Source organism: Anser anser, assembly GCF_964211835.1.
Source record: "Anser anser genome assembly, chromosome: W".
Lineage (NCBI taxonomy): Eukaryota > Metazoa > Chordata > Aves > Anseriformes > Anatidae > Anser > Anser anser.
The window spans coordinates 15,990,781-16,014,415 of NC_139731.1; the positions used below are offsets into that span (position 1 = coordinate 15,990,781).

The 23,635-nt window shown below is 47.8% G+C and overlaps 1 protein-coding gene and 1 long non-coding RNA gene across 35 annotated transcripts in view; both read right to left on the reverse strand.

Moving 5' to 3' along the window:
- LOC310888599 (transcription factor 4) overlaps positions 1–23,635 on the reverse strand; it is a 211,545-nt gene that overhangs the window by 167,580 nt on the left and 20,330 nt on the right. The window contains exon 1 of one of the 34 annotated variants that reach the window (XM_083815467.1): positions 23,020–23,052. The exons of the other annotated variants lie outside the window; for them this stretch is intronic. The gene's annotated coding sequence lies outside the window, so the exon portion shown is untranslated. Of the gene's footprint in view, positions 1–23,019; positions 23,053–23,635 lie in introns of those variants that run through there. 34 annotated transcript variants of the gene reach the window in all.
- LOC310888600 lies at positions 13,223–23,013 on the reverse strand. Its single transcript, XR_014575969.1, has 2 exons — positions 22,830–23,013; positions 13,223–14,986 (listed from the first exon to the last, which is right to left on the reverse strand). It is a non-coding gene; the product is annotated as an uncharacterized lncRNA (long non-coding RNA).

The window sequence follows — 23,635 nt, forward strand, 5'->3', positions numbered from 1 at the left end:
AATAATGTCAAATAATGCATGGGCCTTTGTGCACATACATGTCGGTTAAGGGAATCATCCGGGGAGAGTCCACGTAACTCGCTCGAGCCGACCAGCTCTGAGGATCGAGCCCGACAGGAGCTGGAAATAACGGGGGATTTGGAATTTCACCACGGAGGGCACGCACAGCTCCCGGGGAACCCAGCTCAGGGGGAAGAATATCGCCTGGCTGCACCTCCTTGGCAGCCACACAAGAAACCCAACTCCGTTTCCGAACCAGAAACCTTCAGACCCTCGGGATAAGCACTGCCAGAGGAGTTCCTCGGGGCTGGGAGGTCAGCTCCGGCTCCCCAGAAGCAGCGCTGGATTTCACAGCTTCGGCTGGATCCGGGCTCGGGAGGAGGAAGCGCACGCACACCGCAGCTTGGAGCCAAACAAAAGCCATTGTGTAGGGAGCGGCACTAACGAGAACTAGTATGGTTTAGATTAATTGTTAAAACACTGAGGCAGAACTGGGATTGGGACGTGAGGGGGAAAATTTGTTTACGGGAAAAATGAAATCGATAGGATCCGATTTCCCCCTCGATTTAGGGGAATCATGACCTCCTCACCCCAGCCCCCACACCAAACAATAGAAAACAATTTCTCTCTCCTCTCTTTGGGGCAGTGGGTCTGACTTTATCTATACAGGAATTAAAACCAAGAGTGGCTTCAAGAACAACGTGAGCCTGCGTGCTCCGTCTCTCTGAGAACTACACATTTCAGTGCTCACACAGGGATTGAGGCATCCACGCAGATGTCAGCATCTTTATGCTAAATAACTTGCCTGGAAGCACCCAGTAAATACGTGTACATGCTAGGACATAGCAGACTATTTAAGATCCCAGTATTTAAGATCCTAAAATCATCAGGCCCCTCGCGTCTCAGCATCTCCAGTGCCTCCGAGCAGATCCTCGCGCCGGAGCTGCCCGACACGCGGGTAGAGGGCCCAGCACCCTGCGCCCAGCACCCTCAGAGCCCCCAGCCGCGCACCAGCCCAGGACAGCAGCTAAAGCGACAGGAAAGTCCTTGCCCTGTTAGAACACATTTGGCCACAAAAAGCCAGAGAGGAGAAATAAGCAGACGTTTAGATAGTTCCCAGGGAGCAATAAAAGAGGCTGGGGTGTGAAGTTTTACAAGTTCATAACGCGCATTTCTGTTTATTCCCCCCCCCCTTTCCTCCTCCCGTGTGTTATTTGCAATTCTGGGATGAACAAATTCAAAGTGGAAGGGCCAGCACGAGAAGGGAGAGCTGCTGCCCCACGGCACAAGGGCATCCTCATCACTCCGGGACACTCAAGTCACCCACGGCAGCGGTGCCCAGACCCAACTTGTGTCCGAGTTACCCTTACGAGACACGGGGCTTTCTGCTGAAGAATAAAAAAAAGCGGTAAGGACTCCACAGGTAAATAAAGAAGCAGGTGCTCTGCTTAGGTTTTACTGTCATTTACAAGGCTCGCCGGCGTTCCTTTTTCAAAGCCCTGTGAGTTTTACAGTACAATAGACCTTTCATATTTCGTATTATAAAAATTTGCAAACTTGCAAAGTGAATTAATGATTCAGTAAAAACCTCAGCCCGGTGTAATCTAAAATAAGCGAGTTCTGCAGCAGCGAGCAGCAAACACAGCCATTAGTTTGCTGTGGCAACATTTATTTTTTATAGGAAATCTGTATAATAGAAAACACACACAACCCCTTGGAATTTTCCTATAAATATCTAAGTACTCCCAAATCGCTGAGCAGAATGCAAATACGCTCCTCTTTTACTTCTTTCAGGAAATTCTCAATGACTTCCTGTCATAAAGTCCAATAATCACTGTCTCCTCTCTAACGTTCTGTAATTGCTTTGCCGCTAACATGTGTCTCAACTTTCTTTCTAGGATTAAGTAAAAAGTCTTCTCTTCCCACCCGTAAGCCGTCTGTGCCTTTTAGCTAACACTTCTTCGGCGGGAAGAGTTGCATTTGCTATTTTCCCAGGGGATTTCGCGTTATTTTATTTTACCGTCATTAGTGTGCTTGAGTTTAGGCTCATCCGAGGAGATTTACACAGGTATCGTGTTTTTGTTGGTCACCAAAGGGAATCCATAGGTGCGGGTAAAAAAATACAGCCCCCTCTCCGCCCTCACGGCCTGCTTCTGACACAGGCACGGCCGTAGGAACACCTCCACCTCGGTACCACACCGCTCCCATACGCCCTTCCCACGCTTCCCCCCTTTATGGCCATGTTATGGCCATATGAACGCTTGGGACTCCCAGCAGTGCCTCCCATAAAAGCTGGCTCTTCGCCCTTCCCCACCTCTTGACCACGTCCCATGGCCTCTTCATTCACGTCTGCTTATTACACCTCACTATTTTTATAGGTTGTTTTGAAAGACAGCAGGAGCATTCCTAAATACATATATATATAAAATATCTATATATATTTTATATATATGTATCTGAGGCTATTGTTCAGTTACGTTCCACGTGCCTGGATGGCAGAGGAGGAAGTACAAAGCATCGTTTTCAATATTTTGAACGAAGCAGTCGCACCCCACTCCCTAATCGGTCCTCTCCCAGTTTTCAGTACCGCGGCTCAACACCGGACTTCGCCCCTGCCCTGTCCTCACGGCCCTTTGAGAGATCCACCGTAAGATTTGCTTCTTTTGCCACAAATATGCTATCAACCCCAATATTTGGGGGTGGGTTCACGCAGAGTGAACTGCAGAGGTCGGTTTGACTGACCCGTAATCAATACGCACCTGGATGGAAGAACCATCTGCTGGCTCCCACTTTGCTGCAGATGCTCTCTGCAATTCTCAAGATCCAGAGATCTTGGAGGAAGGGACCAGAACTGGGGAATAAATCCCTTTTGGGGTTATTGGTCTTCCAATAAACTACTTATGGATTTTTTTATTATTATATATATAATATATAATATTATATATTATATTGTTATATATTATATATGTTATATATACAGCGGGTGACCAGGGCACCAGCGAGCCCTGCAGCCACCGGGGGCTGCCCCCGGTTCCAGGCCAGCCCTTCCCATCAGCATCCAGAACCAAGAGCCATGACCAGGTGTAATTTGCAAGCCAAATCCCATCTCGCACAGACACCGGGAACTTGGAAGCCTTCCCCCACGTAGGTTTGATCAAAAATAAAAAAACAACTATTGCCTTCTTCACGCTTACGATGTTCCAGACCAGCCTAGCCCGTAATTTCCCTTGCCAGCTCAATTTACAGATGTTGCATAGACCAGTAGAGAAGGTGATGGATGTTGCATACTTATAACGGGTTTTAAATCAATTTGCAAAGCTTCAGGTCCCCTCCTGCTCCCTTAGCCCAGGGTGCTACCACAGCGCCCTACAGCAGCAGGGGCACCGTGCCCTGTGCGTGCCTGGCGTCGGGGCTGCAGAAGCTGCTTTCAGACCCTTGGATGGGGCTGACTGAGAGGGGCACACATCTCTGCTTGCCCCAAACCAGCTGTATTTATCACACACGCTGACCTTAACTCGTCGTTAGCTTGCCTTTGAGAGCATAGGGTTTGTAACAGGACTGGTAGGTACACGGTTGTTACTGGACACCAGCGTTGGAAATTCATTGAATAAAAAAAAGATGAAGATCTAATCGACACTTAAGGACTTCCCATAAATTCCTCCCAATTAATATATTTATGCATTTCCCAGATACACGCAAACGGCAATGGCAACTTCGCGTGTTCTCCTGTGGAGGAGCAGCAATTCCTAAAAGACTCCAGCCTCCTGCCCCTGTTGTGGCTGGGAGGAACACCAAAATACTTCTGGCCGCTCTTGAGAACAAGGCAAGGGAAAAAAACATGTTGTTTTGGTCACATTAAAAACAATGACAAACCACTACTGTGCTTACGGGATGGGCAGAGACAACATCTGGCTGTAGCAGGGGCCTGTGATTCAGGGATTTACATCAAACTTTGCACATAAAAAACCCTGTGGGCATAAAAAAATTATATACTCCTGTACACGCAAAGAAATTAAATGGTGTGCCTTGCTCACGTACACCAGTACGACACATCTGAATACATGCAGAAGCATACAAGCAAGGATTTCTCTGTAATACAGACAAGCCACTTAGAGGCAGCTCCTCTTAGCTGCTAATTGCCCACGCGAAATAATTGGGTACCCGGTCTGGGCATGCTCCTTGCATTGGCAGACCATTACAGATTTCTCGATAGTCTAATAAATTAGTGCACAAACGCACGCAGTTTGTGCAAATTGATCAGAGGACAAATGTAGTTCCTCTTGCCCTTGGTGCCGTTCCCCCCTATACTTCCTTACCGCCAGGTAATTAGCGAGCCTCCCTCGGCTGTAAAGGAAAATTCTTCCCAGCCATGCTCTGATCCTGCACTAAACTCATTTGAAATAGCTCTTTTAATTCGAACTTAACTGCATTACTGCTTGAATTACAGGAACTACATCAGAGTGCTTTCCTGGGAAGAGAGGTGATGTCATGCTCTGGGCTATTACTTCAGCGCAGGAAAGGATTACGGGAGGAGCTGGGAAAGAAATGGCTTTAAGAAGCACGAGCCGCAGACCGCTTGGGGTGGGAAGGGGCGCCTGGTCCCACCTCCCTGCTCAGGCAGGGCCAGAATCCGCTATAAAATTAGCGAAAACACACATCTAATTTTGTCCTTCCCCCCCCCGCTGCCCCATAAAGAAAAATAACATTTAAAAGTCTCAGAGACAGCTGTGAAGCTCCTGCAACTCCCGAGGCAGAACTCTCAGGTCTGGGTGCCTGCGCTGCGCCCAGCAAGGCACTGCGTGTGAGCCAGCAGCCCCAAACCCCGCCGGGGACCCCCGGCAGGACCTCAGGGGGTGCTGATCGTGGCCAGACACGGGGCTGGAAGCTGCCAGGCGGTGCCCCGCTGAGGCTGCTCGCTGCTCAGCGCAGCTGGTGCTGGACAGAGCGGGCTGCAGAGGAGGCACTTCAAGAAGCAGCGCCCAGAAGCACCTCTCCTGCACGTAAGAGGATTAGGACACTTTTTTTCCCCCCTTCTTTGCTTGCCCGACCACCCAAAGCTGCATGGAGTCACCGCTGCTGCTTATGTCAGCATCGCCCCTCGGCTCGAGCGCCCGGTCCTGAGCGGGGCCGGGGAGAGGAGCTGGCCCCGCAGAACGAACCGGGGGTTTCTGCGTCTCAGCTCCCCCGCACACAAATTTGTTTTCAATTTTCTTAAGCCCAGGTATTATAAAGATTGACCTCAATGTAGTCTTTTAAGCTCGCTCCGGAGATTTAGATCTGGTTTATGGGCTGCAACATGACTAGTTAGATCAAGCCTTTAGTAATCTCCTCAGTCCCAATCCATCCCGTTCTCTCTCATTTACAATTTACACTGAGTACGGGTTTTGATGCTTGAAATCTGTTTTGTAGAGAATAAACACAAGTGCTTTTTATTTCCAGCAATCTTTCTACCGTGGTCCCTTCCCAGCACACCGGGGACATGGAGGATAAGGGGAAAGAACCAAGGTGGACCCGCAAGTTCTGCACCCAGCGCCTCCATCGGGCAGCTCCTTTCACTCCACACTCTGTATTTTCACTCCCGCCACCCCTCCGGACTTCAAGGGGATGGGAAAATTATATTCAGTTCCAAAAAAAAAAACCCACACTGAATAATGTGTTAGATTCAGCAAGCCAAAAATCAAGGCTGGTGCACACTAGCCCTGCACCTAGCCCTCCCCTCAAAGCACTCCATCTGAAACTTGCTTTCCATTGAAAAATGAATAAAAAAGGCTGGCCTCACTTGCCCAGCGGAAAGAAGCCTTGCTGCACGGACTCTGACCTTGTGCTAGAGCATTTACCTTGAGGGCCAGCCCTGCTGAGGACACGGGGTGAAGGAGGTGGCTCAGCACCTCTCGCAGCACCGTGCCTGTGCCCCACGCGGCCCCGCTCCAGAAGGGACCTGCAACGGTTGGGCTGAGTCTCTAATAGCCGCATAAACCGTAAGAACTTCGGGACCCCAGAAGAAAACCGGCTTTGCGACAGGGCTGCTTTTACCACCGGTACGAGCCGTTGTCAGCGCCCCGAGATGCTGAGGAATGCGAGCAGCAGACTTCCTGCGGCCCCTGCCAGAACGAGCTACATCATAATTGCCATATGTTGAAAGAGCCATTCCATCTCATGCAAAGCGCGGCGTCTCGTTCCAAAATTGTGCTTTTGAGCTGAAACATCTTCTGCAGAGTTTCAGCACAAACATGACTCTTGGACAAGCTTTGGAATTACTGGCTGGGCCGCGTGATTTACGAGCGCGTATCAAAATTATGATGCATTTCCAGGCTATGATAACACAAATGTTCTTCCTAAACGGCCAAATTAATTTCAGAAAGCCAATTCAGCGGAGTGAAAGGTAAGACACCTGATCACGGACCGCCTGGCAACCGCTTCATTTTTCAGATTAAGTTTTCCTATTTTCAGCAGTTGCTCTCTCCTACGTGTGCCCTGTCAAAGCGGGGATTGCCAGGGAAGAAGTGAAAATAAATACAGAAAATAATCTCAAATACACAAACGCGTCTGAGATACTTCAATTTATTTTTCCCTGACCTTTGTCAGCTATAATTTTATACGAAACTAATAATGAGAGCTGGCAAAAATGTCTTGACACAGATGCATTTTCATGTTCCCAGTGTGAAGTTTATACCCTGTATTCTGCTCCAGTGGAGGCGTGCAACATTAACATTTAAATACGCCGATTCACAAATAAAAGTGTAAGCCGCTGTAAAACGCTCGGTACTCCCTTCTCACTACTGCTTTACAAAGAGTAGTTAAGGCTCCATCGCTAGGCCGTCTTGCATCAAAACGCACAGATCCTTCAGATGCTTTTTCACTTAAGGAATTTCAGCAAAGGAGGAACACTTTGCAGAGAAAAGCAAGGAAGAATAGGGAGAACAAGAACTGTGCTTACTACCAAGGTGCTCTTATTTACATTTATTAGGTATTGACCTAATACTCTTATTTGCATTTATTAGGTATTGACCTAATAAATGCTAATTAAAAAAAATTCAGACTGGAATTTTTAAGGTATCAGACAAAAAAGATTAGGCTGGGGTGTGAGGTTTTTTTGGTAGTGGTTTTGTTTACAGGCTCAGTTGTTTGGAGAAATCTCTCTCATTTGGAGAAATCACATGTTTCATCTAACTCCTATAACCTCTACAACTCTCTGCATATTTGAACTATCTGCCATTAACTTTCCCGGGTGCAGAAGCAAGCCACGTATATAGAAAATATTCTGGGACTAATTTGCAAGTTACACACAATGTATATATGTTTGTAAAATTAATATATTATGTATACGTAAGAAATACATACACATTTCTATATTCTAATACATACATTTATATAAATATTTATAGGAAATTTCTAGGACAGTTAATGGAAAGCTCCAAACTGCCTGCTTTAACAGTACTGAGTTTGGTCACAATCGATTTTTTACTTATTTGATGTATACAACTGCAGTTTTTTTCACAGCACATATAGCATTAGTCAACTGGGGGGAGATTTTAGTCTCTTTGGTGCTGTTTTTTGTTTATTTATTTTACTTAATCTTTCAATATCTAGTATCTTAAAGGAGTTCTCGCTGCCACTGCCTCCCCCAGCTTCCTTGGCTGCACTACAAGACCGAAAACCAGGGACTCTAGGGGAAAACTAACACAAGGGTAGGGGAAACAATTACTTTTATCAGTCAGAAATCAAACCACAAACATGCTGAATGAAATATTTTCTTTTCAAGAGAATTCAAAGTATATTTAAAAAACGTTGGCTTCTTTTAAAATCTGAATTCGCAGGAGTTAAACAGAGACAAAAAGTTAATGTTCAAGCATTGCAAATATGGTGTTTGTATTTCAAAAGAAATATAAACCACTAACCTAGTGGAAATAATGAGCCAAATCCCTAGCACTGCGGCCTGTAGACAAACAGCACTATTTTCAACATCACCAGCCTCTTCCCCTAACACACAGGGAACATTTCCTTCATTTCCATTTGTTCTACCAGTACAGCTCAATGGCTGATCTGTTCAAGGCTACAGTTGAAAAATGGATGATAGCTCATCCTTTATTGCAGCTTATCAATGAAAATAAAACCCCAAAGCATGCGATTTGCTAGTTCTAACACACTGAAGGATGCCTTAACCAAAAGCAATCAATTCAACACACCAGCTAATACAAACAGCTAATAGTTTGTATTTTTAGTGCTTCTGCTCGTCTCAATGCAGAACAATTTCACAAGCTTAGTCATCAAGTTACTAAACACTGATTTAAACTGCTGGATTTTGCCGATTATAATTGAAATCTAAATTTCATCCAAAAGCAAAACCTGCTGGAAACCACAATTCAAAATCATGCCTGAATAAATAATGAAAGTTTCATTCACCCTTTTTGTGCAAGACAAATATAAAGGTTACCTACCTGAATTAGTGACATAATTGTTGAAATGTAACTGATACCTAAAGGATCGCTATTTTCTAGCGAAATAATACACGGTTATAAATGGCAGAGAGCTGATGCCTGTTGTTCAAACACAGGATTTAGCTCCCTCCCTACCAAACCCCTCCACCTGGACAGGAGCATCGCCTGTTCGTGCTCCGCAGAGGCCAGGCTCCAAGGAAATGCCTCGGGAAAGAGACCCCTACAGTGTCCAAATGGTGACCTCAAGGTCTAAGGGGACAAAACGCAAAGGGCGAGCAGCAGATGAACAGAACATGAAACCGCGCAAGGGATGGCCAAATGCGTGCTTTCAAGGGGGACCAAGGGCCAGCCAGCGAAAAAGGGCATCACTAAGCACCTCACAGCCACTAGGTTCAGGTCAAGTCAGCATCCAGAAATGTCAGGTGCTTACTGAGACTGCTTGGGTCTGGAAAAGCAGAGTGGGAAACCTCCCGCGAACAGCCTGTCTCGTGGCATTTCAGCGCTTCCACTGCTGGTCCCGGCCAAACCAGGAAGCGCAGAGGCGTGCTCAGAGCAAAACACGGGGAAGAAATGCCATCAGAACATTCTCCCGCCAGCTCGCGAAAAACATGGGCTACATGCGAATTTCAGGCAAGGCTCTGTAGTATCTCAGGCTCCTTTACTCGCCCTCAGGGCGAGCAGCAAGCAGGGCAAGTTCCCTCTTCTTCAAAAGCCCCCAGCAGGAGAGGGGAGATGTCCGGCTGCCACTTGGCTGCTTTTCTGCCAGGGAAGGGAGGGACCCAGCAGAGCCGACGGCTATAAATAAACTACAAATAACCTTGACTGGAGAAGTGCTCGGTTTCTCCAATAAAGGGGGGGTCTGCTGGAGAGCAGAGAGGTACAAAGAGACCCCCAGCAGGCCCCCAACATTTGAAGGGGGTCACGGACGGCGGCGGGCACGGCACGGAGCCGCGGGCGGGCAGGAAGATGTGCTCACCCGGGCAGATGCCTGGGCTGGAGGGAAATAACATTACGCGGTGATAAACATGGATCATGAGGCCAGGAAGAGGAGGGTGGGGAACGCAAGAGAAGAAAATCAAGAGAAATTAGCAGATTAGGAAGTTCCTCGGAGGAAGCTGATTATTTAACCCGTGGACAGTGAACCTTAGGTGAAGCGAGACTCGGACTTTTCTTTTGTAATATACAGCAGCCACCATGGAAGCTGAAGAACCTATTTAAAATTGAATGAGCCGTGATAAATTATGAAGAAACGAACAAAAAGATGGAGTTTGTAAGGGATTAAGTTAGTAATTCATCCCCAAAATGCAACTGTTGAGGGAAGAGCAAGAATCCACAAGGACCCACAGACGACAGCAGTAAGAGGGTACGAACCCAGGCACATCTGACCTCCTGTAGACCCAGCGCAGCCACCGAAGAGGTTGGAATGAGAGCAGAGAAGTAAATTGGAAGCCATCTTAGAACAGATTAGTTATTGAAAGGAATTAAAATAATTAGGAAAATAAGGTACCCCAGGACAAAGCATGGCATATTTGCAGCTGAGTACTTTTTAGGCATGCTTTCACCCGTGATGCCCATCTCCGAGACGACGAGCAGAAACCCAACACCAACCACGTTGCAGCACCACGTTGTATCCCCGCACACAAAGCCTACAGGTTAACGCGGGGCTCCGAACTGCACAGCTTCTGCTTTTTGAGAACGGTACCTGGAGAGACTGACAGCCTACACCCACCGAGCTACTTCGTGAGCTCTGAAACAGAAGGCTTTAAGTTTCAGACTTCTGATGTTTTCATTTTGCTCGTTAATATCCAAGAGAAACAAGACAATTTCTTGCAAGCATTTTAAAAATCAGTCGAGCGAGTGGTCAACAAGGGCATTAAATAAACAACGAGTAATAACTGATTAACTGTGGCAACGAGAATTTACATTTTCTAGCAACCCAGCAGCTGTGAGGAGTTGTCAGGACACACTGGCTGTCTACAAGACGCATCCAACTGCCAGCTCTGCGTGGGTGACAAGACGGCGTCCCTGCCTGGGACCTCCGTACACTCTTACCCATTGGGTTTTCATTTTCTCCATCGCATTCGGTCTCGTGCCAAAGTCAGCAAACGGAGATTTTCTGTTTAGAAGAACTTTCAATATGTGGTCAAGCCTCAAGTTTTCGCTACCCCTTTTGTATTGCCTCAGACGCAGCTGAGCCCCGGAGGGCTCTGCCAGTAGCTCCCAAACTTCTGCAACTAAAATAACCAAAAATATCAATCGAAACAAAGCTACTTCAGTACAAACCACCCTCCCAGGAATGGAACAGTTGTGGATCCGGCTTAATAACCCACGTGCCATAACGCACTCCGCCGTCATCCCACAGTTTGGATCAGGATCACTTCCAGGCTACCCGGCGCTCCCGTTTCCCCTCTTTATTCTCAAAACGGGTGCCCCCGCTGGCAGCAGGGCACCAACCCTGGCAGGTTGTGGCAGAAATGTTTCCTCCAGCTCCCACGCCCACTCTTCCCAATTCTAAAATTTGCCACGAGATGGAGGTTGAAGCAATTTTTGGTTAAAAAAGCGTCACAGGTTAGTTTCCCCCCAGCTCCAACAGCACTGCACGGGGTGGCCAAACCTAAAGCGACCGAGCTCGTGGGTCTTTCCATTGATTGTAACGGGGAGAATGCTGCCTGAGCATTTGAGAAGACAGGCAATAAAACGTATTTCTCTCGCAGGCAAATCTTATAACAGATAGAAAAACAATCTTAGTCTCTCGCTAAAGGCACGCTCGCTAATTGAAACAGAAATAAAATGAGGAATAGGAAAGAGATAAAGCTCCAAAGTTACGCCTAGGTCCAATTAGTAGGTAGGGAGTTAAATTATCAGTTAAAGACATTCTACAAGTTCCAATGCTGAAAATTGGAAGGGAAAAAGCCTGCTGTAAAACTGCTGCCACCTGGTCTCGATAGCACAGCCCAGAGCCTTTTCTACAAAGCCAATCCTTTACCTCTAGACGCAGTCCAGTGACAAACGCAATTAAAGCCAGACAGGGCCGTAAGAAGCCCTGGTGGGTCGTCCAGTCCATTTATTCGCCAGGACAGCCAAGCTCCAACAAGCTCCAAGTACTTGAACTCCTTGACGGCACCCCACTCCTCTTCCCTGTAATAAACAGGCCTTCCCCAGGCTACAGCTTGCCAAAATTTGCCTAGAACTTGCCTACAGGATATGCCCACCAGCCCCGTGTCCTGCCTCGCCCCACAACCCCCATTCTCAGTCCCCCTAGGACAGAACCCCGTCATCCCGCTGCACTCATCCTCCAGGGCTTCGCTTTCAGGGCCTCAAAAACCACTACAGATAACCAAGCTCCCATTTTAAATGCACTTTTTTTCCTCCTGCTACTGTGTTTTTTTTATTAGTAGTATTTAAACAGTACAATAACCTCATCAAAATTGCTAGGCAGATATTTTAAGTGATGGGTTCTGATGTTCTCTAGATGACAGCGCATGCATGGATTTACCACTTAGCAGTGAAATAAAAAATAATTTGCATACTACACCGCACTCTGCACACTGCAAAGCACTTCAATGCTAATTTTAAAAGCCTGTGAGGTAAGCAGGTACTGTTACAGCCTGGCAAGGTCCAACCCAGGAACCGAGGTCCTTCAGTTTTTATGGACAAGGGCAGCCCTATGGCCTCCGATTCAGGGCAGCAGAGAAGTTCTCCAGCAGGACAGCAGCACAGCAGCAGGAAGAAGCACAGAGCCCGCAATAAAACCTCGCGGGCAAGTATTTGAGGGCAGGAACTTCTCCTGAGCTTTCGCGGTGGGAGCAGGACGAAAGGCACCAGCCCCAGTGGGCTGTTGTGGGGTCACCTCACTGGCACATGAGCCACCCCATCTATGGTCTCCGTACATTCAGAGGGCCTGGAAACCTGGTAATTTGCGTCGTCTTACGTGCCAGCCTCTTGAGCTGATAAAATATGAATCGACAAAACATGAATTAAATGTTCTTCGCCGCCAGCCCCAGCCACCCAGTGCCCGGCCGGCCCCAGACACGGGGACAAAGGCTCGTGCCCATAGAAAAAGGGCCCCGTGCCCACCAGCACTTGCACCGTGGTGGCAGGACGCGGCCCCCCCAGGGGACCCAGCCCAGGGGTGCTGCCCTCCTCTGCAGCCCCGGCACAGGGCGGCAGCGAGGCTGATCTCGAGCTGAGCGCCGCACGAAAGCAAAAGGAACTACGTTCGCCTAGAGCAGCAGAAATATGCAAGCGTGTGAGTCAGTAGTTCCAAAAATACATTTCATAAGCTGCAAAACAGATCTGTATGTTGCCATGGCACTTAAGCAAAATTAACAAGTCTCAGGCTTGTTTCATATATGAATAAAAATCCAAGGGATCGTGGTTTCCCCTATCCTCAGCTGCTTTATTGCTTGCACACTAAGGTCAGTTTTGCCACTGATTTCATTTGTTTTTTCCCCGGATTTGGCTTTCGGAGCAAGACAGCTGAAGGGCATTTAAAGGTGCAGAGAGGCGCTTAGCAGGATTTTCCCGTGTGCCTGGTACCTGATTCTCAGCGCTGGCTAGATGTCTCTGTGCTTCTTAAAATCCTATTAGGTACCTGTCCGCGAGCCCAGGCACCCAAAGCCCGCACAAATCCGGCTGTCAGAGCCTGATCCCGCGCCGTTACGGGGAACGGGAGCTTCCCCACAACTCGCGGAGGACGGAGGCAGCCCCGAATGAACGCGTTGATTCAATTATCTCCCGCACACAAAGAGCGAGGTGCGCTCAGGTGGGCGTTCACAAAAAAAAAAAGGCAAGCCGTGTTACTAATCTGGGCCCTTTTCACATCTGCCGAAGCCTGGAGCCGCGCCAGACTCAGGTGCGCCCAGCCATGCCCCCACGATGGTTCCCATCGCTCCTGGGGACTGGGCACACGTCTCCCACCACGCGCGCACACGTTTTTGATGGCGCCGGCCAGGGCCTCAGCACAAACCCCAAGAGAAGCGGGATATATCAGCCCCTTCCCTCTCCAAGGGGATGGCGACCCTCGCTGCTGGAAGGGTCCAGCTCCTGCTGGCCGGTACTGGTGCCTGCCCGCAAGCCCACCCAAAGGAAACCAAACAAATCCCACGAGCAAATCCCACCGATTTTCCGAGAACTACACATGGCACGATCCCGTTCCCAGTACTCTTTTCAATATATGTTTGCGCTGGTTCATTTTTACTTAAATCTTTCCATGTATGAAGGTGCTAGAGCTTCCAACACGCAGCGTGCAGCAATGGGAACCCAAACGCGTTCCCCATGGGAGCAAAGCTAACAGGGTAAGAAACCTTACTAGGCATAAGACAAGGCCACCTTTTGCTTGTACAGGGAAGCAATGAAAGTTAAATTCCTCACAATCTTTTGTAGCTCTGAAGGTTTCAAATGAAAGCAGAGAACCAGAGGGGTGGATTTTTTTTTTTTGGCAAATGTTGAATTTCAAGTCTCGAAAAATTTTCAGCAATATGCAAATAATTTCTCAGCAATTCACTTGTTTTTGAAGATGTGTGTCACTATAATCATGCACCAGAAATCAAAATTAGGTGAGAAAAATAATAAATTAGCAATTTTCAGGGATTTAATAATCTTGCCTTTACAATTCACTCCAGCATACCAGCACCATTTTTTACATTAGCAGCCTTACTTTCAAAAATAGACATAACACTATCATAGCATTTCATGCTTTTAGGATGTGTGTGTGTGTTTTTTTTTAAAGGATGTCAAGAAACAACTCCCCGTGAGCATCTCCATCAATCATAGATGAGAAGTGGGGAGGAAACAAAGACAAAGGGAAGGCGAGCGGGTGCTGTGCGCGGGGCTTCCAGCAGGCCAGTTACCTTAGGAGCACAGAGTATCACCCCTGTGTTTGCCCAAGAAAGTGGGCAAGAAGCCTTCTATCGACTTCTCAAAGAGCCCACCAAATACTTTTTAAGAGCAGCCAAGCCACCCATAGCTTTTATATTTAACTTTGAATTGGTGCACGTTCAAACTTCATTTTTACTGCCTTGCATTGAATTACACTTCCATTCAGTTCACTGCAGTGAGATAAAGGTGCCTCGAGCTGCACTATCACTGGAGGAGCCCTCCAGGAAACTGAGGAGGTGGATTTTTTTCTGTGCATATTATGTTAAGTCACCGGTTTGAGAAAACGTGGATGAACGTTTCATAAGCGGTACGAAAACAAAGAAGATAAAAACCCTTCTGCTTTACGCATGACGGAGCGGGAGGTGTTTCAGCAACCTTCTCCGTCACCCCAGCCTCCTTGGGGTCCCTCCACCCTCAGGCCCTGCAGTTCTCTGGGGGAGACCCGACAGCACAAGTCCAGTTTCAGGAATTTCGCCGGTCCTCCTCGCTGATTCAGCAGAGCAGGGCTGCTCACAGCACCGGGGCACAGGGGGTACAAGGGCATTTGCTTGCCGGGGCTGCTGACATTTGAGTATTTCTGGAGACAACGCACGGGGCTGCCTTTGATCCTTTTCCTTTGTTTTCTTCTGCTTAATGATAGCGGCTTCAGTGGGTGTGTGAATCTCTCTCTGGAAGGCAGCAAAAACCTAGAAGTCAGCTGAACTGCAAGGAGGATGGGGGAGGCGCGATTACCTATGGCCACGGATGTGGTTGCTATTGACTAAAATATACTTCACAGTAGGATTTCAACTATATTCAAAACTCAGCTTCTACATAATAGCACTCTTAATAATAAACCTATTTTTTCCCAGCGACGCTTCTTCAGCTCCCCCTGCGTTATCACATCACCGCTCTCCAACCCCCGCGGCTTGATTTCTTCCCTCGATGTGACATCTGTCCACGCTAGATTGCGATATCCTTGGGCGACCGAACGCGTCTCCATGAAACTCCTAACGCAAACAGGGCGCCATCCGAATAAACAAACACCAATAAATGCCCCTGAAGGCTCTCGAGGCCGCCCGAGCCAGCGGGGGCACGGCTCCGCTCCCCCCGAGGCCAGGTCTGCTCCCGCGGGACCGGCAGCCGACGCGGCGGCCACGTGAGGTCCCCCCTCAATGCATAAAGGCCTCCTTGTCGAATTAAGTCGGTTCGTGCTACAAGCCCAACGCCACATCTGGTGCTCCCAGTGACCAAAACATTCCTTGTTCGCTTCCCAGTAAATAAATTATTTTCTGCAGAAACACTCCAGTGACTAAGATGAAAATAGTGTGGAAAAGGAAATGTGCCGGACCATTTAGACTGTTTTTATACGTCGTTTAATGGGCAGGGAGCTGCTGAATACCAGGCTGCAGTTCAATTGAAGTGTTCCACTGTCATCACCAGCAGCTGCAGAACCCCCGAGACTGCAACACAGCCCTCCCATTCAAGCTCATTTCATCCATTGTTCCTTATAATGCGATCTAACGGAACATTTGCAGGATTTCATAGGAAGTTTAAATGTTGTTTGATGAGAGCCATTAGATATTTAAATCCCAGATGAAAGACATACAGCAGCGAGAGGAGCAATCACAGCACACCTAAAGCGGAGCAGGAAACTTCGTGGCCATCAGCTCCGCTTGTTCGAGGCCGGCGCGCGTGGCACCGCCGCAGGAAGGAACCCAGCCCAGGTATTCTTCTCCCATTTTTAAATGAGCCGAGCGTAAAATGCAGAGAATACCAGATGGAGAGGCTCCTCTCTTCCTTGTTCAAAGCCCTCCCATCGCTATGCAGCAGCAGGTTCCTATCTGAGGAACGAGCACCGACTGGCACCTTTCGCTACCTGGAAGACAGCACGCTAGGCTTGCAGCGCTGCTCGTCTCGCCACTCCTAACACGTGTGTCTCTGGGAAAGGTCCTGTCCCAGCAGCACCATTATACAGGGAAAGGGGGGCTCCACGCAGGTATAAGAAGGTCCCAGGGGTTCACAACCTATCCATGCCACAGCTCTCACAGACAGGTCCTTCACCAAGCTGCCTTTGGGGACGCCTGCTCTTCCCTGCCACTCTGCAGCCCAGAAAAGGATGCTGAAGTTTTCCTACCCCATCTTGCCCTTCCCAAACCCTACCTTTTATCCCTCTCTACTCTTTAATTTGAACAATATAACACTTTTTTCACTTCTTATCTCTGTGCCTGGCCTCTACAACTCCTCAACTGGCTTTTTTCCTCGATTTCTTATTTTACTTATGCTCTTCTGTGCATTTCCACTCTTCCGGGGATTCAGGAGGTGTTTTCTTTCCCTTCCTCCCCTTATCAGCCCATGAAGCAAGGCCGTTACCTGCCGGCTCCATTTGGCAGAGCAGTAACTAGGCACTCGGTAGGCGACACCTATTCACTCCTGGGCACCAGAGTGAACCAGTCAGCCTTCATCAACTCCCCACCCAACCCCTTCCCCACCTAAACCACGGTGCCACCCGTCCCTCCTCCATCTCCCAACTAGCCAGACACCTTCCAAGGGGGACACTTCTGCCTCCCCTCTGCTTTCCATCCCCGCACGTTTCCGTATCTTCAGCCCACGAGTGGGCGACCGACCTGTTCTCATTGCTCTTCTCCCTCATCCTGTCTCGAGGACGGTTCTTTCCCAAGCCCAACACCGTTTTTGTCCAGCCCTCACCAATCCACACCACCCATCTCCCCACCTCTTCCTCCGCTCTGACCCTACGCCCTGCCTTCCCCCCACTTTACCCTCTCCCAACCCCTCACACAGCCAAAAACCCCCTCGGCCACCCTCCCTGCTTGCATCCCTCTCACGGTCTCCCAGTCCCCGTGGGACCAGCCCCGCATTATTCCCCAGCCCCCGGTTCGGCCGGGCTGCGGGGACGAGCCCACCGCAGCTATTTATGCCGAACAATGCCGTCTCTTTGTTTTCTCGTGCTCCCCAATCTGTCCATCCATCTGTTCTCCCTGGGTTTATACTTCAATTTTAAGCTCCTGGGGAAGGTTCCTTCTCTTTGTTTGGGGCTCGCTCAGTCACAGCGAGGTTGCGGTTCAGGACCAGACCACCTCAGTGCCAAGATTTTTTCGGATAAATAAAACCTAGATTTCATTTGCTTCTAACTCCTTAAAACCTTTTTTCTTTTGAATTTTAAGCAATAATTCTCCGTAGTCAAAGCAGTGAATTTCCCAGAACTATTTTTCTCAGCCTACTCAGAAAAATCCAACATTGATTCCTGGGAAATTCTGTCTAAAACGGGGATGGAGGGAAGCAAACCATTACAAAACGTAGCAAGACATTTCTCGGACAAAGGCAGAAGGCCAGCGATATTATTGCTTCCTGGCTTTCACATTTCTCTCCAAACGTTTTGAAGAAAACGTAACAAAGACAACACGAATGTTGACAAACAACATTAAGAAAAGGATTTCCTACCCGCTTCGCCCTACTTCTGATCTCGGGCCCCTCCGAACGAGCGGGCCGGCCGGGGCCGCCAGCCCCGTGCTGACAGCACACACTTGTCAAACTATTTACACCTCCGGGGGTGCGGAGTCATCCTCCGCCTCCCATGTGCCAGGAAGCGTCCCCATGTTAATGCAGATTATCCGGTAAAAGGTCCAGGAATTGGTTAAAAAAAAAAAAGCAGTGCAGCAGGAAAAGGAGCAGGCTGACCCACAGGGAAAAAGGACTTAATTTTTTTCTTGGTTTTTGCTCAGAACAAGCGCTTGGACAAAAAAATACCTGTTCTGAAAAGGACCTTGGATGTTCCTTATTAGCCAAGGGGAATAAGGTGGGATAAAGGAGCAGGAACCTGTCTCAGGGGATGCTCACAAAGCCACAGACTGCTGGCCTAGGAGCGATGCTGCCACTGCACACCGCGAGCTGCATTTCGGGAAGCGGGTGCGCAGTAAGCCCGCAGCCTGCACTTCGGTCCCGAAGCATGCAGGAAACTTCATCTTAAGCCCAACTACCAAAGTATACCCAGCGAGAGTGAAGGGAACCACTAGACGGTCTGGACTCAGCACTAACAGCCCTCCCATTCAGAAGGCCAGCCCTAACAGCTCCCAGCTTTAAAGAGCTTCGTTTTTGACCACGATTTTCAAAACCCGTGTCAGGCTGACCTACAGGAAACCCACTGCACAGGAATTAGGGATTTTTAACCCAATATCACTGCCCTGTTCTTTTTTCCCAAGCCGTGATGGAAGACATAGGACAAGGATTGGAAACCGTATTAAGAAAATAACGCGTTCTCTGTACAGAAGTGTAATCTTTTCAGAGCTCAATTGCTTTTGCAGGGTGTTTTAGCGTTTCACAGACAGGTCGGTTTGCTTTCCCTTCTTTCATAATTGGGTTGATTTTAATTAATAGAAATAACACACCCTGAGTATTCCAAAAACTGGCCAATATTGCAAGAACAACAAATGTATGGGGAAGAATTAACTACATACGGTTAACTTTCAAAACGCATTTCAGGTATTCGTCCATTTTAAAAGCTGACCCCCAAATTAAACTAGCCAAAGAATAACGCAATGTGAATTAAAAGGCATGCGATGCATTTTAAAGGAAATACCTGCTTCATTAGGACAGGGCTTTTATTCAGTCATTTCACTGGTAAGAAATGTGAACTATTTCCTCGCACATGCCAGAGCGCAGGAGATACTCGGAGGTATCTAATCAGGGCACTTTGCAGTGGTTCAAATCCATGATTTAGCTCACAGAGCAGAAGACTGACAACTCAATTACGTTGCTTATTATAGGCATCCCCTAACCCACTAAAAATGTGCTCTCCATTCACGGTGTCACCATGTACTCATTGCTGCCATTAGCCAAGGGAGGAAGGGTCAGGCAGCGTCCTCACCACAGTTACACGCTGCGCCACAATTTGGGATATTTTTAAAAAGTAAGAACTATTTCAAAACCTTCTTATTATTTGCAGTTCATTTAGACTTCTCAAAGTTTTTCACTGTGAATCATTCTGCAGCATTTTTTTTTTTTTAAACTCTCCCAAGATTCAGAACAGGAAAACTAAAAAACATCCTGATTCGTTATCAACCTTACATGGACTGCATGAAAAAGGCAAAAAATCCACAGTACGGTGTTCTAGAGACTTTTTTACTTCTACTATAATACTGTAGGAGATGACAGCAGCATTTTCCTTCATTTTAAGTTTTCTGCTTGATACCATCTCCTTAAGTATCACCGGAGAAGAAAAACATCCCATTTGCAGGACAACATCCACTTACGATTAAGCCCCTTCCAGGCTTTAAACCAAAGGCGCTGCCCAAGAAAATACTGATATTTATCTTTTTCTTCCTGACATTACAGAGAGTCCTGCAAGATCTCTGAGCACTGGGTTCACAAGCCACGGCCAGATCCGTGGCTCAACCCAGAGCCACTGTAGAGGCTCCCGCCTTTCTGAGCATCCTTCCTCTCGATTACCACTGCCCCAAAAAAAAAGAAAGGTAACCGACTGCGTGCAAGGAGACAAATTGCAAAGGTGATTTGTCATTTCAAATTATGAAGGCAAACGAGGAAGGCCAAGCCCCAGCTGCCCCACCTGAGCGCCCCAGCCCCTTCCCCAAGGGCTGTCCCACAGGTAGACCAGCCGGCCCCCAGCTGAGGGCAGTCACCTCCAAAGCACCCCAGAGGGTTTCAGGGCAAGCCATGAGTTGCACCTGCTGAGGGCTGGGCCCCCAGGGACCTCAAGAGGCCTTCAGTGAAGCACGACCGTGCCAAGGAGCACCCACAGCCCTGCAATGGCCGGGAAACCTGGCCTGGCCAGGAAGCGACGCGAACATACGTTTGCGGAAAAATATTTTGAAGCTCTCCTAATATTTATATCGCAACCCAAATAAAATCGCGCTGACCATAACACACCTGTAGCCCAGACCGCGCTCCCTCAACCCTGCCTCGTGCCTCACAGCTGAGGGATCGGCCCCAGGAGGAGCCCCCCGAGGGCCCTGCAGCACCCCACGAGGGGCAGGAGCGGCCCCCGCGCTCCCCAGGGACCCCCAGGGCCTCAGCAGGCCCAGCGAGGCACAGCACCCGCGCAGCACCCCGACAGGGCCCACAGCATTAAATGAAAATGGAATTTAATCTCGGACTTTTATATGAGAAAGGGCAAGCAAAAGAAAAAAAAAATCCCGGTGCTTTTAGTCCCTTTTCAATAAGTTATATCAAATAATGTCTTTTGCTAACTACATTAGAGAGCAATTATGACTTAATGGCTGTCTAAATCCATTATCAGTGTACATTTAACCTTTCAATATTTAAAGATAATATTTAATTTGAGCAAATTAATGGACTGCCTGTGAGACCAAGTATATCTATTTAGTCTTTCTGGTTTTCCATCAGTGATATTTCTCTTTAGATATCAACTTCTGTGACAAGCAAACTGGTAAAGTTGTCCCTTGCATTCATACTCCAAATAAACATTAATGATACGCTGCAATGAATGAAGCAAGAAGTAAAATCTTGAATAAATACTAGATTTATCTGATATCACTGTTAACATTGCTTTCATATCACTCCACGGTTATTTTTGATCCTCTACACAAAATATATTTATAGTTGCCCATTTTCTTCCCATTTTCACAATTACTGTTACATTAAAATTTCGGTATAATTCCTTTATTTTAATCTCTGGCTTACAAAACCATCACAGTTCATATTTTCATACGAGAGTGCAGCGGGGTTTATGAATTTTCGAGGCTGCCTCAGCACAAAATTTGTATTTCAAAATAATTTAGGCATTGAAGAAAGACCACTGCACAGAAGTTGGCAGTCCAGTGGCCTATTTTCCCCGAAAAACCAAATAAGCAAGTAAACAAAGCCTGATTACCTAAAGACCAAAGGATTCATGAAAGACCCTGCTCCTTTCATATCACAGTTGCCATGGAGTCCTCCTGAAATTTCAAATTAAAATGTACACTTCTCAATCCCAATTCCTCTGCTTGTTTCAGGGACCAAAAAACCCTCGTTATTTGAAACAAGCAGATTTATTCCACACCTTTATTTCCTCTAGCTAAATCAATGGCCGGGTTTTCAGAAACGAAAGCCATCTACCTCCAACTCACGGATAACGCTGTGAAATCCCAATCACTTACTTAGATGACTAATTACATAGAAAGGAAAGCTAAAATTGTTTTTGTAAATACAAGATATAGAGATAGAAATTTCAGTTTAAGGGAAAAAATTGTCTTAACTCCATGGATATTGCAATTCAATTTCAAAAAGGAGAGGAGGAGGAGCAGGGAACACTTTAAAATACATGCATAGACAGTTCCATTTTGAAGAGCATGATGCTCCCATGATGTCATCTTCATACTCTTTTCTCTTAAATAAAAAGGTGATAACATTCAGAGTTTGCACTATTTAAATAAACACAGGCAAATTATTGCACTTCACCAATGCAAGCCTATAAGCGACTGCAAATGCATTATCATGTCAAAACCTGGTGGAGTTACAGAACTAGGTTGACATCTTATTCACATATTGAAAGGTTAGAGGTGTTCCTCTGCGAATAAGGCGCTTTAAATATAGTTTGACTTTGCACATTGTGCGCACTTCTGATTCCATGGTACTACTTATCAGGTTCTGTGACAAAACGCAGAAAAAGTTTTTTTAGTTGCACGAGCATGGGTCTGGCACAAATCCACTGAATTCAGTCACGCTACGCCCAACTCGAGCCATTGTGTACAAGCAGAACCCAGCTCAACGTTACATCGCTAACGGGTGCGATCCTTCTCCCAGCGAAGCCAGAGGGAGGCTTCCTTGAGTAGAAGGCCTTAGGATTTGGGCCACAGTTTAGGAAAAATCCCATGCATGTTACATTTCAAGCCCTGAACAATAAAGCAGGTTTAACAGCAGAAGAGCTGCTTACGCTATCGTTTACAGAACTTCAGACACACAAACAACGCTTATCTCAGTACCCCCGGCGGACAGAAGTCCGAACAGCATTGGTGCAAGCAAAAGGACTGTGCTAGTTTGCTGAACCGGGAGAGCACAGAAAGCCTTAAAACTTACTGGGAAGAAAAATAAGGGGGGGAAAAAAACACACACACTTCGGTTAGGCGTCTCATCACCGATACCCAGGCAGATTTCTTTATCGCTTGAGCCTCTACAAGCACCACGGCGAGTGCCAGGGTGCAGGGACCCGCCTCACCCTAGAGGAAGGCGGCAGCACAGGTGAGGCACAGGGACAAGAGGGGCACCGGGGGCCTCTCACCACAGAAGCAGAGGAATCCCACCCTATCAAGTCCACAGGGGCTATACTTTGGGCCATCAGCTTATTTCCAACCAGGAGTCAGGATTCCATTATTTTAGCCCTAATAATGAAAAGGGTTTTAATCTCCTGTGAATAAAGTTCTCTTAAAACACCAAAACCTATAGGTTGGGTAAGCAAGTTAGCTTATTTTAGCAGTAAGATTTTGAAAACAAGCAGCAAAAATCAGCTACGTAGATGTACAGACGCATTTGCACACACACGAATACACCCCACCTTACCTCTCCATACTAAAGGAGAGCAGAAATAGTCAGTTCAGAAATCACAAGGGAAGAGCTCCCAAGAAAAAAAAAAAACAGTGCAAAACCCTGAACTCCCACAGAATAAGAGCATGAAGGACAGGGTACACCAGTCTCCATGCTGTTCTTTCCAAAATATCCCACCAGAAATCTCCTGCTCGCCCCTTCTTACCTTCAGGCAGCGGCAGCCAGCACCCAACGCAGAGCCCCACACACCCAAGCAGCCATCCCCAGCACCCAGCCCAGGCCCCCCCAGCCCTCCGTGCTTTAATCGCTGCAATTAGGCAGCCCACCGGCACCTGGGGTGCCTCCACGCCCCGGGGGAGGCTGAATTCACCACGGCGCTCTCAGCTGTAGCGATGGGCGGGATGGCGCTCCCCTGCATGAGGGGAGACGGCACCTGTCGTCGTGGCCTTGCTCCGCTCCCTCCCGGGATGGGACCAGGGCAAAGCCAGCCGGGACAAGTGCCTGCCTGCATCTGGGAGGCAGAGATGCCTCCTGGGTGGCTCTTCCCATCGAAAAAGGCACGTTCCTGCAGAGACGTGCCTCGCGCTGGGGGAGGGGGACAGATGGAGAAGGGAAACATGCTACCCGAGTGCTGGAACAGGAACCAGCGAACATACACTGGCCGTGTTTAATTTTTGTCAAAACATTACAATAAGACTTCTGGCCATCAGGACTGAGATGCTGGAACGCTATTCCAAGACAACGTTTGGATCAAAAACCCTATCGATTTTCAAACAGAGCATGACAACCTAATCAATACCCGGCACCTGGACCTACGCGTC